This window comes from Tachypleus tridentatus, chromosome 1 (assembly GCF_004210375.1).
Source record: "Tachypleus tridentatus isolate NWPU-2018 chromosome 1, ASM421037v1, whole genome shotgun sequence".
Classification (NCBI taxonomy): domain Eukaryota; kingdom Metazoa; phylum Arthropoda; class Merostomata; order Xiphosura; family Limulidae; genus Tachypleus; species Tachypleus tridentatus.
The window spans coordinates 144,974,950-144,994,741 of NC_134825.1; the positions used below are offsets into that span (position 1 = coordinate 144,974,950).

A 19,792-nucleotide genomic window follows, 5' to 3' on the forward strand; every position below is an offset into this window, starting at 1 on the left:
AACAGTTTATTTCAAAATAAAATTAAACAAGACTCCAGCTTATTAGATACATTATGCCCCAAATTGTTCTACTGTATGTGATCACCTAGTTGTAATTCAAAAATCTTCATATGACCAATGCATTATTTCTAATACATGGCACTTAAAAGATGAATGACACCCACAGCTACTTCAAAGACCAGGTTTTTACTTATACTGCAGGAAGAACAAGAAAGAATTTTTTGCATAAGCTAGTTAAATTAAGCTTACTAAAAGAAAATACCATTCATTATGTTGGCAATTTACTTCTCTGTTACTGCATTCTATAAAGTGCACAATTCTAGTACTTTTCTGGATAATAATGTATAACTTCAAAAACTCTCTTTGCAATCAAACAGATTTTCATGAAATAAGTTATCTTTCCCTCACTGCTTTAACTTCAGATAACACTTAGTACGATACACAAAATGACAAAGATCTATATTTCCACTCTCAAAAGACTATTAATGTTTTAGTTCCTGATTTCACCTTTCAATGTTTTCTAAGTTTACATTTTTAGTACATTATTGCACATAAGCCTATTCCAATTTTATACAAAAATTGTATGTATATGTATCAAAGAGAGAAACAGACAAAAATAACAGGATAAATGCAATACAAATTATGAATTTTGTTTGTGTGCATTACTTCATGTAAAAGGAGACAGTTTTTAAAAAAAAACATTATAAACAATATTAAAACATATATGAATGAGTTAACACGAATCTAAGGTTTTGTTCTCAAATACTCCTCTTTACAGAACAATGTAAAGTTATTGAGGGAAAGAAAGAAAGCCAAACAGAACTATTCATATTTGCTACTTTCATCTAATACAATAAAAATGCACTGCCCTTTACAAGATATATCCTTAACATGCAATATCTTAATAAGTGCCCTGCTATTAACTTTTTTTCAGTTACCCTACATGTAATTGAAAAGACAGTTCACTGACAGCTTTGTGCTGAATCAATAAATAAAAAATAATTTATCACTAATTCCACTCACAGTGAAAGCACACTAAGTTACTCCAATAAACTAGAGTACCTACTTTAATAAACTGTTTATCTTTGAATCACCCAGCTTGCTTTCTGACATTTTTGTTATTCGATAGCACCTTAACGTTCTAAATATAAACCTCTGTTAAAGAATTAGTTTACCAAACAAATCAGAGCACCTATTTAAAAAAACTGTTTAACTTTAAACCATCCAGCTTGCTTTCCAACTTTTTCCTTATTTTACAGTCTTAACATTCTAAGGTATAATGTAAACCTCTGTTAAGACTGTTTCCTCTGTTGCATTTCATCTTATAGGTTTGGCCACAATGTTCATATGTATTTCCTTCAGATAGTCCAAATTTATAGTAAGCGTAAAAGAATCTGGTCACACTAATGTAATAAAAACTTAAAACTTATTACCAAAGGATGTGAAATCACATTTGATTATCTTTCTCAATACTCCATTTTATGATGAAACACTAGAATACAAAAAATAAAATAAAAAAAGGCAAAGAAACAAACAAATGAATCTGGCTTTATTTTAATAATCTTTGTACAGGATTCATCACCCTGGCTCTTCATTTCTTTCAGACATTTGTTTGTTCTGAATTGTTATTTAACCCTTGAATCAACTTATAAATAATTACACAATAAATCTACAACGAAAATATTTGAAGAGTTAAAAAAGTATCTAATAAGCAATGAATAACGTTAAATGTTTATTACAAAATATAGAAAGCTCAAACTCAGAGTAAGGAAATGGCATTTGTATTACAAAAACTTAAAAGATGAAAGTGGAAAAAAAGAAACTTCCTTACAACTTCTCTTACAAAATAAAAATGTCAAAGTTCATTAATGCACATTATCAAAACTAGTAAAGTAACAGAGTTTTGCATTCAATTCATGCACTTTCTTTTGTAATGTAAAAAAGACAAAAACTTGTTTCCTTGAGCACGTCATCGATGATTACAATTTAAGACTCCAAACAACAGTTAGATTACCAGTTTATAATGCTTAAAAGCTGTTATGCTACTTTTGCACACTCGTTTAGTTTTATTTGCAAAGATGTTTTTACTGTTTGCTGTATATTTTAAATGGAATGAGCCTAATTTGGAATGCACAGCAAGAAAATGACAGTCTTAAAGAAATGACATCTATGTCATAAATTGATTCATTCTGAAAGTTAGTTAGAACAGTGTATAAAGGAAAGAATATTTATTTAATTTCTGTGTACAACCTCAAAACAGCTTGTAACTTAAGCAAAAATATTTATGCATTACACATTTTGTAGATTAATAAAAAGTAAGCCTAAATGTTAATAAAATTAATAACTATGAATCAGAATCCTCATCATTTGTTTAAATCACTAACTATTACAGAAAATACCTATCTAGATTTGTACAAATCTACCACTAGATGCTAGATTTTTAATTTGTAATGCTGTAATTAAACAACATTAAAATTTCAACTACTTTGAGAAGCTACTGTTTTACACTATTGTTTTTCTAGTTTTAAAAAATATATAAAAGCAAAAAAACTTCCCAATTGCAAAACTGCAATACAAAACCTCGAAAACTTTGTAGACTGCATATTATCAATACACTTATATATATATATATATATATATATATATATATATATAAATTACACATGAATCAACTTTAAGTACCTGTCAAATTCTGAAAATATTAGGTTACTTTAAACTATTGTTAACACTCAATTTGCTTAAAAAAAAAAAAAAAAAGCAGTAGGAGGAAAAAAGACTTAATTTTCTGTAATATAAGAATATATGAAACTTATTTTTTTTTATAAACTCCAACTGCACAATCTCAGACAACAGTAAAAAATAAACTATTAACTAACACTAATGCAAAGCATTAAAGCTAATCACCAAAGCCTGTTTCAGTTTTAAATAAGTCAAAAAAAAATTAATTTTTTTCTTAATTACAACAGATCCCAGCTTAATATAAAAGACATTAAATTACTTGCAATCTTTAGGAATTACCCAATATACCCCCCAGACACACTTTATGTTTAAGAGTAATAAAGACATACACCACACACAAAGATGTTGAATGGTGTACCAAAATAAATGAAACAAATAGTGCTTTTGAACAAACCATATACAAAACTTGTGGAGTAACACATCCAAACAATTCTAGGCTGAGCATAAAGATTATCACCATGGACTTGGCTGGCTTTTAGCACTATTCACAGAACCTTATGATGCAAGGGGGTTAAAAAAACCCAAAAAAACAAAAGATGACCACAGTGAATACAAATCTTTATGATGCAGGAGAATGAGTACATGTAAAGTAATTGCAACAGATCTAGATGACCAAGGATCACAAGTTTATGAGACATCTTGTTCCTCAACATCTTGAACCTGTTCCTTTTGTTTCTCTTGGGTTTCTCCTTCTCCTGTAATGAGAAAATATAAATACTGAACAACATTTTTACAGTCATAATTTTATTAAAATGATGATCAATTCTGTGTATAAACATCAATCAATAAGAGTTGACTAGTTCAATTTCCAAAAGTTTTGGTTGGGCAACTGGTTTAACAGTGTACATTGAATTTTTCTTTTAAGGCCTTTGCTTAAGAAGTGGGATAAAAAAAAAGCTCCTGAAAGTTTGCATTGCCCAGAGTTGACTGGCTTGATTATCATATTTTCTTCATGGTAACTGCTATTCTTGTTTTGTTTTTTAAGTATACTGTGGGTTTTGAAGGTATACAGGTAGTAAAATTATTTATATTTCTAATATGTCAAATGCAGATAACTTTCAAACTTAGTGTAAAATTTATATACACGACACTGTGAATGATGTAAAAGTAGTATTAAACTTGTTTTTAAATGCCAGCTGTAAAGTTTGAGATGTTTTATACAAGCAAATATACATTCATACATTTCAACTTCATAATTATTTCATAAAAAAGTGTACTCACCAAAATGAGCAAAATGCAAAAGTCATACTTTGAAAGAATCAAGGATTTTCCAGTAACTTAATTTAGCTTAAAGTAAGGTCTTGCTTAGGCTTATGATACAGTAGATTATGGACATTTTGTATGTCAAAAATTTTACTTACTGAGCTACAATGAAATGCTACTTATATCAAATGCGTTATTTGTGATTAAGTGATTAAGTTAAAGTATTAAATTTTCTTTAAAGATGTATAATTCAAGATTTTTCTATAGCTGCTATAAACATGCATAACATTTGACTAACTTTCAAGTAGTTTAAAACACACCTGGCATTAAAAAAAATGAGTTGTAACATTTCTAGTAACTATTGTAGATTAAAATGGAAGTAGAAACTCAGGTTACACTGAGTATAAACACCAATATTTAACCAAAAAGAAAAAGATAAGTTTGAAAATCTTTGGATCTCATGATAGGAAATATGAATTTCATTTTATATTGCAAGAAATCATACATTATCTAGTTACACTGTTTAATGTATAACTAATAATGTCTTTAATAGTTTTCCTTTCATCACAGTTGTCAAATGTGGATAGGCAATTAACTCTAATAATCTGTATAATCAGCCGTCAAAGAGCATTAATCAGTGTCACATAAAGCATTTAATCAATCAAAAATATGATTAAATTGATTAGCTGCATGAAAACAATAAACCAATAAAAATTATGGTTCCTGATTATTCCAACTATCAAAGATATTGAAATATCATTATGCATGTTTCTTGTTAATTTTACATTCATGGAATTGCTCCATTTTTTGAACAACCTTGTGTGAAGTTACAAGTAGCTAGGCTTCCACTAGCCACATTGCCATTGGCAAAATGAAACAGCCTATGTCTAAAAAATCTAGTGTTGGTTTTGCCACAGTGGCAAAAAATAATAATTTGTTGGTCTTGGATGGTTTTCCTTTATTTATTTTGCTCACGTTTTGGGATTTTCATGGTTTTTACCGCCATCCATGCTATTAACGATGACAAATGACCAGAGGTGCCCCCTAGCGAGTTGAAGAAACAAGAAACGTCTTTAAAACCTACCACTGACTGTAATCTATATTTTCTTTATATATGTATTTTTATGATTTCAGGGATATAATAACTAACAAATGAAATTTAAAAAAAATATAACACTCAACTGTGCTAATGATTTCTTTTATTTTCATTTCTTATGCTACATGTTTGATTTTGCCCGTGGTACAGAAACAGTAATCAGAGAAAACCTGACTTTTGTCAAACCAACATATGGTCTGTATCAAAGTGGAAATCCCATATGTTTGAATTGAGATCATGAGAACTCCTAGATCAGATAGGAGTTGATATCTAAACAGTTAGATATATAGTTTTTTTTCAAAAGAAGGTCAAAGCAACAACATCAACTGATGGTGGGAAATCCACTTCCAAAATAAAAGACAGCTCTGAAGGAAATGAAGCTTGCAGCAGTGATCAGACTGTCGGTGTGAAAAAAAAATACACCCACGATTTTCACAGAGTTGTTAAAGAAACTTGGTTTTCACAGTTCCCTTGGCTGGAACATGTTTCCCAACAAAATACATTTCATTGCAAATTATGCAGGGACAACAAGAAGACAAATATTTATACTACCACTGGGAAAACTGCTACTAAGCTTAAAAAAGACGACTTGGTGAAGCATGCATGGTCGGAAGATAATCGCAGTGCAGTAGCATAACAAGTTTTAAAGAAGGACATGTCAACTGTTGCTGTGAATGTGTATGTGGGGTGTAAAAGTGGCATTCAAACACATATGGCCACATTACTTGTACAAGCAAAGAAAGCCATCCCAACTGTGAAGTTTCATTCCTTCCTTTCACGACAAGTATTCAATGTAAGAATATCCTTCATTCTAGTATTAGTAAGATATTTTGTTTTCTACAGTATTTTCTTAAAACAAAAGGCAATTTTCTAAAAGTGAAACATTTTGAAAAAAATCTATCAAAAATTAAGTAGCTAACCAATTCTTCCAAATATCTTTATTTCTTTAATTGGTAGTCTTATTTCAAAACATAAGTTCTTACATATTTTTTAACAGGGAGTGACCCTTCTAAAGAAACTACAGATTCAGTCACAAGTGGAACAGAGAGCTTCATATACATTCACAGTTAGTCTCTGGATGATATGTACAGTGCCCTAAATCATGTAGTTCGGGATGAAATGCAGACACCGCCTTTCCCATTTTTTGCTCTTGAAGCAGATGAAGCAACTGATGCAGGAAACACCTCTATACTGATAATTTATACCAGGTATCTTTCATCATTAGGTGAAATTACAAGTCGATTCCTTGCTGTGCATGAGCTGACCAACACTGGGGCTGATTCTATCTACAACACAATGCACTCAGTCATGGCAGATTGGGGATTGTTTGATGTTGACTTGGTTGGACTTGCAACTGATGGTGCAAATGTCATGGTTGGAATAAAAACAGGTGTTGCTACAAAATTTAAGGAGGAATGCCCCTGGATGTTTCTGGCACACAGATTATAGTTAGCAGCTGAAAAGGCAGCAAACCAGGTGCTATACCTTGCAAAGTACATTTCAGTTTTGAACCAGATTGCAAAAAGCCTGAAATATTCTCCCAAGTTGTGTTGGGTTCTGGAAGAGAGCAAAGCATTGCATGGAGAGAAAAGCAACAAAATCAAGCAAGTGTTCTTCACACGATGGCTCTCTTTTAATGATTCCATCCAAGCACTAGTCAACTGTATTGCATCTGTGATAAGCTGCCTGCAGGTCGTAGCAATGGAACGTGATACTCCAGGCTGAGCTCTGCTACATGGTCTAGTAGAGCAAATGTCATGTTACAGCTTTGTCATAATGAGACATTTTTTGGCTGATGCTGTTGGCATTCTTGGACTTTTGTCAAGATCTCTACAGAGAGCTGATTATCTTATGATCAGGCTAAAGCAATTATTGATGGGTCAATTCTGTCACTGGTACACATCCCTGGTCCTTACACAAAGACTGCGCTGTAGGAACTCCCACAAGCTCCTGATTCCAATGGCTAACACTTCTTACAGAGGCCATAACATCAAAGAAACGTGAAACAACGTGAAAAGTACAGATCAGCTGCCGAGTCATTTGTTGAAGAGGTTGTCACAAGACTACAAGTAACATTCCCAGACACTAACATCATGCCAGTTTTTTCATCAATGAGGATGAGGCACTGACTGAATGGGTGCTACTAAGGAACATAATGGAACAGGATGCTCACAAAAACAGAAACATGAAGAGCTTTTACAAGGAATACATCCACCAGACCCAAACTTTTCCAAATCTGTCTGAGCTTGCAGCAATTGGATTAATAATTCCAGTTACATCTGTTGACTGTGAGCAGGGAATTAGCAGGTACAACAGCATCAAAACAGATGCCAGGAGCAGTCTGTCTGTGGCCAAGACAGAAATGTTACTGAACTTATCAATGGAGTCCAAACCTTTAGATCATTTTAACTTCGACTCTGCATAAAGATACTGGGTCACTCACAAAGACAGACGTGGGTACCATTCCCTGTTGAAGAAATGTGCTTCGGAACCTCAGGTGTCAACTTCTACCATATCTTCTGTTGAGAATGATTTGGCCAAGAGCTGCCATTGGATTTATCTATTTACTAGTCATGCTACTGTATTCTAGTTTTAAGTTGTTGTTTTTTTTTGTTTCTGTGTTATTTTGAGAAATGTATCTCTTTATTTTCCTCTTTATCATATTTATTTTGTTATTTTGTTTTGTTTTCTTGGCAGAGAAGAGTGCTGGGGGATAAAAAAATAGTACAAAACTTAATGTCTTGTAGATTTTCACATAATTACAATTATTTTTTACTGGATGGAATTGATGCGTATTAAAAGTCACGCACCACACAGTTTTTGGCAACCTAAAATTGTGGCTAAACAACTGTCACTGTGGCTAAAAGAAAATTACTTTGTTTAGCCACAGTGACTAAGAGAGTTATTTTTCTGGTGGAAGCCCAGAGTAGAATCATTTATTTTAATTTCAAAGCTAAATATCTTCACAAAATTTTCATAATTTTTTGTATATAATCCAAGACTGTTGTACACAAAATATCAATTTTTTTTATAAAAAGTACTTTTTACTAGAGATTTGCCTGTGTTAATTCAATCTAAGTTGAAGGTAATTTTCATATTAAGAATAAAAATACTTCTTATATATTCTTACTTTATTTGCATATACTCTAGAACCTCCTAATGGAACAGCAAAAGTTCTTTCCAGTAAAACTTATTCATCTGTTTTTTTCTATCTTAATACCAACTGTGATAAAAATCATCAGTGTGCAGTGAAAAGTTAAGAAAACAGAAAATAAAATGAATGATATACGTTTTTCATACAATGACTGCACATTGTGACAAATGACTTATTTATACTAACAACTTCTAGCCTTCTCACACATGTATCTTTTAATTTTATGGCCCTATTGCTGTGTTTTTAACAGAGTTTAGTGTAAACAAATGATCAGGTTACAATCAAGTGCTAGCATAAAGCTTGCTTTATGGATGAAATAAACTGATAAAATTTAAAATTATGTATAGTTACCTACCTTACGAAGTTTCTATATTTTAACTACTTTAGATTCTTTGTATATAATGAATATACATAAATATATAAAATTTAGCACTAAAATATTAGAAGTTTTTTTTCCCATTCAATGTTGTGGTACAGTAAACCTACTTTTTCTCATTAAGTTAGTTGTTTAAATAAAATTTCAGGAAGCTCCTGCATATTAATTTTATACTCAAAATACGTCAAGCACTAGAATATTACGTCCCAAAATTGCTATAATTTTATTAGCTTTCTACCAAAGCTGTAAACAGGTTATAAATGTTAACAGTTCAGAGTCGAAAACTAACAATTGCACATAAAGAATCCAAGGCCAACTTGCTATTTCCTACCTATCTATATATCGCAAATTGGCAGTAAGTTTTTGTAGATAATGCAAATGCTCCTATTGATTACACACATGCCCATCATAAAAAAAAACAACAAAAAACAGGTGGGTAAATAAATGCCTTGAAAGTGATAGAATAACGATGGATTTCACAAATTTACTGATACCTCAAGCAAATTAAAATGTAAGAGGTTTCAATTTTAAATGCTTACTTGTAATTGTGTATAACTTGTCTTTCTGACTGGCTGAACACTTGTGAATCAGCACAATGATTAATCAATGTGTAAATTTCTATAATCATGCAGCTCTATTGTGAAACATGCTGGAAAATTTAATTAAATCTTAAATTTTTGTTAGCAGAAGAGACTTACTGTAAACATTACTTATTCTTCTGTGCTACTTTACGTAGAAATTAAGTTATAAAAAATCATTATTTTATGAACACAGTTTTTCAATATGTTACAAGTTTCCTATACTGAGAATATATTTCTGATAAGTACTTCTCTCATATAAACAGCTATTCTATTTTGTTGCTGTCCTTCATATGCAAAAACTTTTCATATGCCATAAGCTCCCACATATCTTACCAGCTAATTGATCTACATGTGTCTGTCATATAAATAATCTTGTGACAACCTTTCACAACCTTAGGGTAAAAAAATGTGCCTCCAGGTGTAGAGTAGCTAGGGCATGACAGATCATACAGAATAAGCCAACTACATCTAAAACCCAGACTAACTAGAAACTGACATCTAAGTGAGCTGAGAGGATCATATCTTTATCTCAAGTAAGAGAGAATTTCAACCCCTCCATCCAATAAATGGAACACATGAGAGCAATGTGAGAAATTGATCAACCAATCATGGAACTTGACTTTCGATATTGTAATGCTATCCAAGTAAGGTAAACCATCTAACTCAAAACTGACAGCAACTGCCCCTAGCAAAATAATAGTGTTCTTGGTATAGTAAAATAACTGAGGAATAGTGTAAAAGGAAGAACTGTTTTAATCTGCAAGTACCTAAATTTTGACCCATAACATTTATGGAGGAAAAATAACACAACCAAGTGAGGATAAAAAGACACCTGAAATACATGTGTGAGGATATGTGTTGATTGGTTCAGCTCTAAATTCAAAACACTGGGAACTGATATCCACAGGGGAGTAGGAGGAGAAATCCCAATCTAAGGAGTGAACTGCAATTTTTACAAGTCACTCCAATTATACAATAGAGAACATCTTGGTCATCTACACTAACAAAACATGGAAATGAATATTATGATTGTTAACTCATCATAGCCTAACAATACACCACTCATCATAGAGTGGAATCCAGATAGTGTAAAAAAAGATGGGCCTGAGCAGGTGCCAAAGAAAGTGGACCTGGGTCGTTGCTGGAATGAATGAATGGTGGGGACAGATACAGGAGTAAACATTAACTTGTCAACTCTTTTATCCACAATGGGCAAAATACTCTGCAAATGGTTGGAGAACAACTTCGTTGAAGGCACTTCCACTATAGCAGTGATAGGTAGTGCAGCAGAGTATCTTCGAGAGATAATATGTAGTTAGTTTTTAAATGCTGTACCTCTTTCTCCTCTGCCCAACTATGGCAAGAAGGAAAGTAAGAGAGGTGATAATCACTACAGTTAACACAGTGAGGGTCCAGTTTGCATTAGCAGGTATCATGGTCTTTCCAACTGCAACAAGCACATTCCACAAACCCATGATGAGATACTTTAAAATGACCAAACCAATGGTAATGGAAACATCTGAAAGGACTGAGAATATATGACCATACCTTACCATTTAAATCACCTTCCTTTACAGTGGAAGATGGACATGGCAATGTAATCATCAAATTTAGAAGACTAATAGGCAGAATAATTTCTAATGAAGCAGTCACGCTGCAGAAACTCCTTGGTTGGAGAACCAGCAAGGATCTCTGACTTGGGAATTTTTGCTAAATCCTCTCAACAATAATTCCTTGTGAGGAATTCAAAGTAGCATGGGAAGTAACATCAATAGGCACATCTCCAATGGCCTTTGAATTCAAGAGGAGTTCACTGTATTTTGGAGTAGATGTTTCCACCAAGGTATCCCAAAAACATAGCTTCTTGACTGATTTTGGAGATCTAATAAGTTCCTCCAATCCCTTTTGAATAAAAATGGAAACATTTGCCCTAAGGATTGTCAGACAAAGACTACAGAATAAGAAAATGAGAAACAGGTGCATCCTGGAGAATGCTGTTCAGTTGGTTATTTGGGTGTTTTATGGTGCAAAGCAACTCGGTTACCTGTGCCAAACATCCGGTAAAAAGTTAAAATTAAAATAAAATCATTAAAATTCATAAAAAATAATCAAGGTAAAACAAAAGAAAGTTTAATTTTTGAATTAATAACATAAATAGCATTAAATCCAATTTTTATATCTAGTTTACAGCAGTAAGAGAAAACTACAGTAATAAAAGTTGTAAAGGACTTTCTGTAGCATAATTTTATTTATCATAATTGGCCAAGATGACCAATGGATAAGCTCAAAAATTAGCATTAGTCACCTGAAGTTGGCCTTTCCAGTCCTAGTTGAGTTATTGGCCATTTTCTAATTTCAAATCGAACTAGATGTACTTCAATTAGTAAAAAGGAATCATATTAAAGAAGGGCTAATTTATAAATTAAAAACTTAAATAGCATTAAAAAGATCAATGACCTTTAAAAAACTAAAAACATCACCAAGGTGGACAGTGCCACCATTACCAATAACAGTGTTTAACATTATGGACAAACCTTTGGTAAAACATGTTTAAAATGGTGCTGTCGTTGAGAGTCACAATGATGACAAGACAGTAAAATGTGGGTTATTGTAATCCAATGCGTAGTCTAGTTAGAACAAATTCCTCCATCTGATCCTTAAAGAAGCAAGATGGGCAAAGTCCAATAGAGGGTTTTATTTGGAAAAGACTGTTTTCACATTGCTCACTCCAAGTCAACTGTCAATTGGCATGGAGCCGAACCTTGAATACAGGACCATAGTCCATGTATGGAACAGGCACTGCAGTGATAGTATCAGGGCAGACAGATTTAGATGTAGTGTTGGCGAGCCCATTCCTACGAATACCAACATGGCCTGGTATCCAGAAAAGCTAGACAGAAGTAGATGTTAAAGAAAAATGGGCTAGTCAGTTTTGAATATTGGCAAGAACAGAGTGAGAACTAACGTGAAGCAATTCCATGTCCAGTAGAAAACTAAGCGAGTCAGTATAAATAGTGCAATTTGAGTACTGCTCAGCTTCTACATGATCCAGGATAAGAAAAATGGCATACAGTTCAACAATAACACAGAAACTGTAAAGGGGATTCTGCACACAACCACCAAACCATGGGAGAGTCCACAGAGTCACCTGATTTTGAACCATCCATATAAGTAGGAATGGAAGGATGGTTCAAAAGATGTTCAGCAAATAACAGACATTCGGAAGTATCCGTTTTTCTCAGATGACTTAAAGAAAGGTCACATTTGGGGGACTGTAATAAAACATGGTGGGATGGGCTGACAGTGAATAGAGCAATGTTCTCTAATGACAGACTCAATTCATCCAACTGCACCTGGATATGAAAGCCAAAAGGAAAAATGGAAGATGATCTGTTCTAAAAAAGCATGGCCCGCTGAGGAAAGAAAACACAACCCCAGGTGGAATGTTCTGGTAAGGAACAAAGTCTCAAAGTATACAGTAAAGACAGTTGCAAACGGCAGAGGCTTAGAGGAGGTTCATGCTACCCTGCGTATAAGCTCAGTACTAGGGAAGTGTGGAAAGTCCCAGTGCAGAGCCAAAGTCCCTGATGATAAATGGGGTACAGCATCTTCAAGGCCGAGGTTCTGGCAGAGTCACAGACCAGTTATCCACAGTTCTGATTGAATGACAGCACAATATATCTTTTACATAGAACATTGATCCATTCTCCAAGTGGTGGAAGAGAGAACATGGAAGATGTTCAGTGCTCTTGTACATTCAACCCATACCTGCTTGATGTGTGGTATAAAGGTCAATTTAAAATAAAAGATAAACCCCAAGAACTTTGTCTCAAGGATCACAGGCAGCACAACTTCACCATTACAAGTTCAGGATCAGGGTGAATGTCCCATTAGTGGCAAAAGTGCATGCAAACAGTTTTAGAGAGAGAGAGAAGTTAAAGCTGTTTGCTGTGGTCCACTTGAGTAAATGATTGAGGGTAGTCTGTAGCTGCCACTCAATATCTCATGTTAGATGACTGACACTAAATGTGAAAATCATTGACATCGAGCCTGTTTGCAACAGTAAGAGGGAGTTGTTCAGTGATGGCATTACTCTTTAAACTGAAAAGTGTGACACCCAAAACACAGCCATGAGGGACTCCAAGTTCCTGTGGAAAAGAACAAGAAAGTGTCGAACCCACAGGAACTTGGAATCACCTGTCCATTAAAAAATTAATAAAAGTGAACAAATTGCCACATAACTCATATAAATGGGGTCTTCCAAAATGCCATACCTCCACACTGTATCATAAGCCTCCTCAATGTCAAAGAATACTGATACAAAATGTTGTCATTTGAGAAAGGCTTTTCTTATTGACATTTCATGTTGAACCAGGTGGTCCATGGTGGAGTGCTGTCATTGGAACGCACACTGGGTGGGCAAGAGGAGATTGTGTGATTCAAGGAACCAAACAAGACAAACATAAACCCTCTTCTCTAAGGTCTAACAGAGACAACTCTTCAAAGCAATTGAACGGTAGTTTAAAGGAATCTCAGGATCCTTCCCAGGCTTAGAGAAATGTAGGATAATAGTCTGGTGTAAGGCATCAGGTAAAAACATTCTCCTGACAGATTCAGTTAAAAACAATTAGAAGAATAACAAGAGAAGCAGGAGATGGATGGTGCAGCATTTCATAGTGTACATCACCAGGTCTGACAGATGTACTGCCACACTGATGAAGGGCCAGTTTGATTTCCACCAGTGTAAAGGGAAGATTATAATCATATAGACAATGAGCTTGAAAGGAAAGAGGTGACTGCTCTGCTGAAGTCTTGATGGCTAAGGAGGAGGAGGAAGAAGCAGAAGTTCTAGATACCTGGCAAAAGCTTTCAGCTACTTCTTGGCCATCAGAGAGCAAGATTGAAAGGGGGACAGAATTATATTGCCCACTGACCTTTTGAATCTTGTGCAATACGACTTTGGAACTAGTGGTAGAAAATTTGCTGGTAGTGAACTTAATTTAAGAGTCCTTCTGGCTTTGACACTTTACCGATGGAGCATGTGCATGGGCGTGCTGGAAAACGATGCAGTGCAAGAGTGTGGGATACCTATGAAAAGTATCTCAGGCCCATTTTTGAGCTTTCCGTGCCATGTGGCAGGCAGGATTCCACCATGCACAAGAATATCATATCAAGGTTTTAGAAATACAGTGTGTAGCCGCCTGTACAATACAGTCAGTTACTACTGCTACACAGTCATCTATTGATGGCTTCCCGAAGATGGCAGGAACAAGTTCTGCAAGAGCAGTGAAAGAGGGCCAGTTTTCTTGATTCAGCTTCCACCAGAGCATGCGGGTTGGGTAGCATCAACCAAAGCCAGTTTCTCTCAAAATTATAGAACAATGATCACTGCTACATTAAAATTGGGAGAATAGTGAGGGGGAGCAAACTGAAATATCAATAGAAGTAAAGGACATAATAGGTGCATGAAAATAAGTATAAGAGCCACTACTGAAATGAGAAAGATTGTGATCAGAGAGGATATGCTCTATGGAGCAACCCCTCTCATCAATATCGGCACTTCCCCAAAGGGGATGATGTCCACTAAAGTCCCTCAGGATTAAAAAGGGAGACAGCAACCGTTCAATGAAAGTTTCAAGGTCTCTCCAGGCAACAGGTAGAGAAAACAAACAGTGATGGTAAAACCCAAGGAAACATGGATGGCTACGGCCACCAAGGGTTTCTTGAGCGGCAAAGATAGGGTGGGCACATGCTGATCAATCAACAGTGCCAACCCTCCATGCACTCGTCCATCACAAAGTCTGTCATTTCTGTACAAAGAAAACTGCCGAAAGGAGACTGTATCGGCAGGTTTCAGAAATGTTTCCTGTAAGAAAAGACATACAGGATGGTAGAAAGCAATCGGTGCTTTGATGTCAACCAGATTAGAACGTAATCCTCAACAATTCCATTGTGTCAAGGTGGCCATTTTTATTTATGTGTAAGCAAATTGGGTGGAGATCCCTCCTGTTTGCAACCATGTCTTTTTTCCTTACTGTGCTTATTCGAGGGAGGTCTATCGACCTCCATGGATCCTGCCCTGGATTGATTGGGCAGGTCTTTCTTGTTTGGAAGAAGATTCCAGTGACTAAGGAGGTAATCGAATGATTGTTTTGCATCTTGGGTTTGGAGAAGATGTACTCGAGGAAATGCCCATACAAAGAACCAAAGGAAGTGAACCTTGGGGTTTGCTGGAATGTTTGTTTGGGACAGAGATGGGTGTTGAAGTTGATTCACTTTTTTAACCATAGAGGTCAAAAACTTTTCATTTGGTTTGAGAACAATTCTTTTGGAGGCACAAAGAGATCTGTCTGCACTCCCACTGTAGTAGTGGAATGAAATGCATCAGCAAACGTCCGAGATGAAGTGGTGGACAGCAACTTTCAAGCCTCATGGTAAGTAACATTTTGAATCATTTTCAAATGCTGCACATCTTTTTCTTCCAAGCATTTAGGGCAAGAACAAAAGTAGGATGGGTGACAGCCACTGCAACTGAAGCAATGAAGGTCCAGCTTACACTCGTAGGCATTGTGGTCCTTGCCACTGCAACAAGCACATGTTAAGGAACCATGGCATGTCGTCTTCAAGTGATTGAACCTTTGACACTGGAAACATCTGAGAGGGTTTGGAATGTATGGCCATACCTTGCAATTAAGATAACCTGCCTTGATGGTGGCAGGTGATGTAAATGTTAAAATGAGGACATTCATCAGCATCATAATTCCATCTTTGCGAGTTGAAATTCACCTCACTGCAGAAACTCTTTGGGTAGATAAACCAGCAAGAATTTCCACCTCGGGGATGTTCTTCAAATCCCTCTGAACAATAATTCCTCATGACATTCAAAGTAGCATGAGGAGTAACTTCAACAGGTATATCCCCAATCACCTTTGAATGCAAGAGGAGTTCACTGTGTTGAGATGTGGATGTTTCCACCTATATGTCACTAGAGCAAAGCATCTTTACTGACTTTGGAGAACCAGCAAGCCCCTCTGGTCCCTTCTGAATGAAAAAGGGAGACATCTACCCTAAAGGTTTGTCTGAAAGAGAATGTAATTTAAGAAAATAAGGTACAGGTGTTACAGATGTTGAATATTGCTGCTCAGAATCTTCAAGATGTGTTCGTTTACCTATGGACTGTTTTTACACTATTTAAGTTTTTACTTGGAAGATCCATAATAAGAAAAAAGAATTTTCGGTGCCCACTAACCCCACTCACCATGAAGCCCTATGAGGAGATGCAGTACAATGCCAAACAAGGACACTGCAGCAACACCATGGTTTTGGGAGTACTATACCCAAACACCAGCATCAGATACAATGTCCATAATACCTGTTGAAAACATCCAACACTGGTAGTTAGTTTACCCTAGTCCAAGTGGACCAGTCATTTGCCATAGGGAGGCCACCCCAAGGCTGCCCGTCTACAGAAATTCAAGGCCAAAGTGGTGTGTTAGGGTTGGATTCCTCAACCACCAGGATCCTCTTCTCACCTTCATGGGTCACCACACATGACAAACATGTGGGTGAATGTTTAGATTCCAGAGGAGGTAAACTGAAAGAACATAATCTTCCCTGGGAGGTCCTCTCACCACATACAGGAATCCACACCGAGGGGGACTGCTGTTCAGAGTCATCTAGATGTGGTCCCTTACCAATGAGTTGCTTTTCATTATAAGGACTTGGGGTATCCATAATGAATAGAGAATGATTCAGTGCCAATTGACTCCACTCACTATTAAGTCCTACAAATGGACACACTACAGTGCCAAAAAAGGACACCACAGCAACACCTTGGTTTTGCAAGCAATATACCCTAACACCAGCATCAGACACAATGTCCTGTGGAGAACACCCAATACTGGTACTTGATTGAATCACTGCTCAACAGGACCAGCCAACTGACCTTAAGGCTGCTTGTCTACAAAAATGCAAGGCCAAAGTAGTGGCATGTTGGAGTTTGACCCTTCACCAGGCAGGATATTCTCCTTCCTAGGAAGTGAACTGCAAATACAGACACTTCTCTGGGAGATGCCCATGTGAAATACAGGAATCCATCTCAAAAGAACCTCAAAAGCAACAGAATCTCACAAGCTATAAGAGAGAAAGCAGTGAGAGCATAGAGAACTGAAAGCTTCATGAAATCAAGTTGAAGCTGAGAAGACTGGACTCAACTGTGACAAGTGTTGAAAAAACACCCAAATGAACAAGATATTGGTAAGGTATGACAAATGACTTCCCCAATTTGATTAACCAGCCCCAAACAAGCTGCATTCAGGAGCAGCTAAAGAGTGTGATGGGCAGGCTCCTGTTTGGAAAGAGTTAACAGAAGCTAGTCATCCATGTAATAATGGAAGCACAACCCTTGAGCATGTGAATGTGTGGCAAACACTTTGACCACACAACAAAAGAATACAAACTGGGGAAAGCCTGAAGGACAGGGCACAAAATTGATGAACAATTCCACGATCAATGAACTAAAAATATCTCGATCAAAAATATGTTGAGATATCCAGGTAAGTATTCACAATGTCTACCTTGGTCATCCACAAACCTGAAGAGGCCCACCTAAGGGCAAGAAAAAACTCCATGGTAAATTGGTGTAAAACCAAAAATTGATTCAGGCAAAAAAAATCAACCACAGGCTACCTGTCTACAGTTTTCTTGGGTATTACAAACAGGCTGGAATAAAATCCTGGAAAAATGTCTGACAGGTACAATGGTATGATAGGAGAGATCTTGTACTATCTCAGACAGACACTGACTGGTGGTAGGTTCCTAAGGCAATGGACAAAAAATGTATATGTGGAATAACAGATAAGGAGAATAAACTTGCAAGACAAGTCCCTTGGATGAAACCCAAATAACCCACAGATCTGTGGTGAAAGGTTACCAAAGGAGAACTAAACTGGACAAGTGAGCCCCAACAAAACCAAAACCCACCAAGTAGTCACCAGTACTGTTGGCAAATACTCACCAGAGTCAAATAAAATTACAAGATATGGAACTCTTGGGGGGAGGAACTGATAGGGAGCATTGTCTAGGATCAAAATGTGACAAACAATACACCAAAGAAGAAAGGGTAGTGTGCTGTCACAGAATTCCTCAGTCTCAGTATAATTACAAAAAACATATTGCTGAAAAAAAAGGGGGTATACACAAGTCCCAATGATAAGGAGGTGGTAAATGAAACCAAGACAAGGCTGCATCCCTCTTTAAGAGATCCTAACAGATAAACAGTGTGTGTAAGGATAGAGCCAAAATAAAGGCCAACATGGAATGAATCAGGAAGAAGTAGTATTCTATAAGATAAAACAAAGGCAGGAATATTTGTCATTGGATAAAAATAGGAGCAAAATCAATTCTAACTGTTGAGAGTCAAGAAACAGACATTCAGTATGACAACATGCCAGGAAAACTGATCCAAAAGCTATGGATCATGAAGCATACTGGCACCCTCAATCATCTGAGAAACAAAATGCTCAGCATGAATCCTAATATGTAGGAAAGGGGAGAAAACCAAAACCAAATATTGAGAGGAGGAGGAGGTATCCTGTAACAAAGAAGAATGGATATACAAAATCAGGGAAATGGGTAAAACAAAATATATCTGACAAATCATATCAAAAGAAACTATTTTAGGCCAAGTTTATTATGCAGTAGGTGTATATGAAGATATAGCAAAATCAGATGGTGGAAAAAGGCTGTCAAAATCCTTACCAGCCTGAATAAGTTAAGTGTGTTCAGGAGGAAAAGCAGCAAGATCAGGTGAGGCATGTTGACTCATTATAATTAATCTTGCAGCATATGATAACCAATAAATCCAAAGACAAGTCATCCCACCTGCAGCCTGTGTGATTGTGCTCATGGAAGGTTTTGTTTGCTTTTTGTGAATTTCGTGCAAAGCTACTCAAAGACTATCTGTGCTAGCTGTCCCTAATTAGGCAGTGTAAGACTAGAGGGAAGGTAGCTAGTCATCACCACCCACTGCCTCTTGGGCTACTCTTTTACCAACGAATAGTGGGATTGTCCGTCATTATAATGCTCCCACAGCTGAGAGGGCAAGCATCTTTGGTGCGACCGGGATTCAAACCCGTGAGCCTTGAATTACGAGTCATATGCCTTAACACACTTGGCCATGCCAGGCCCCTCATGGAAGGTATGATGTCCAAAGTGAAAAGCCATTAAATGTTGAAAAGAAAAATAACAAAATCCATTTTATTGTACTAACTTAAAAACATCAAAGTTGATTAAATTTGAAGAGCACAGAAAAAAGGGCATGACACAAGTTCTGCAAAACAAGAAGTGATAGTTGAGTTGAACTAAACAAAGGGAGTCACTAGTGTGAAGAAAGTGCGTTGTACTCTTAATATTGAAAGGTTGTCAAAGGATGATTTGCATGAGAGATGCATCTGAATCAGGCAAACGTAAGGTACATGTGAGAGCTCAATGCCTGTGACCTGAAAAAAAAAGGTTTTTACATATAGAGGGCAGCACTGAATGAGAATAGCTATTAATGTGAATGAATGTAATGCATCATATCAGGACTGAGTTTTCTGACAATTAGAGAATGTATTACAAGTTTCCTTATTCAAATTACAAAA

The 19,792-nt window shown here is 36.0% G+C and overlaps 1 pseudogene across 1 annotated transcript in view; it reads right to left on the reverse strand.

The window, feature by feature from the left end:
• Nucleotides 1-3,240: 3,240 nt before the first annotated feature.
• The window catches only part of LOC143226065 (14-3-3 protein epsilon-like), a 45,842-nt pseudogene continuing 29,290 nt past the window's right edge, over nucleotides 3,241-19,792 (reverse strand). Inside the window, exon 5 of the transcript XR_013014275.1 lies at nucleotides 3,241-3,434. The product of XR_013014275.1 is annotated as a 14-3-3 protein epsilon-like (transcript). The remainder of the gene's footprint in view (nucleotides 3,435-19,792) is intronic.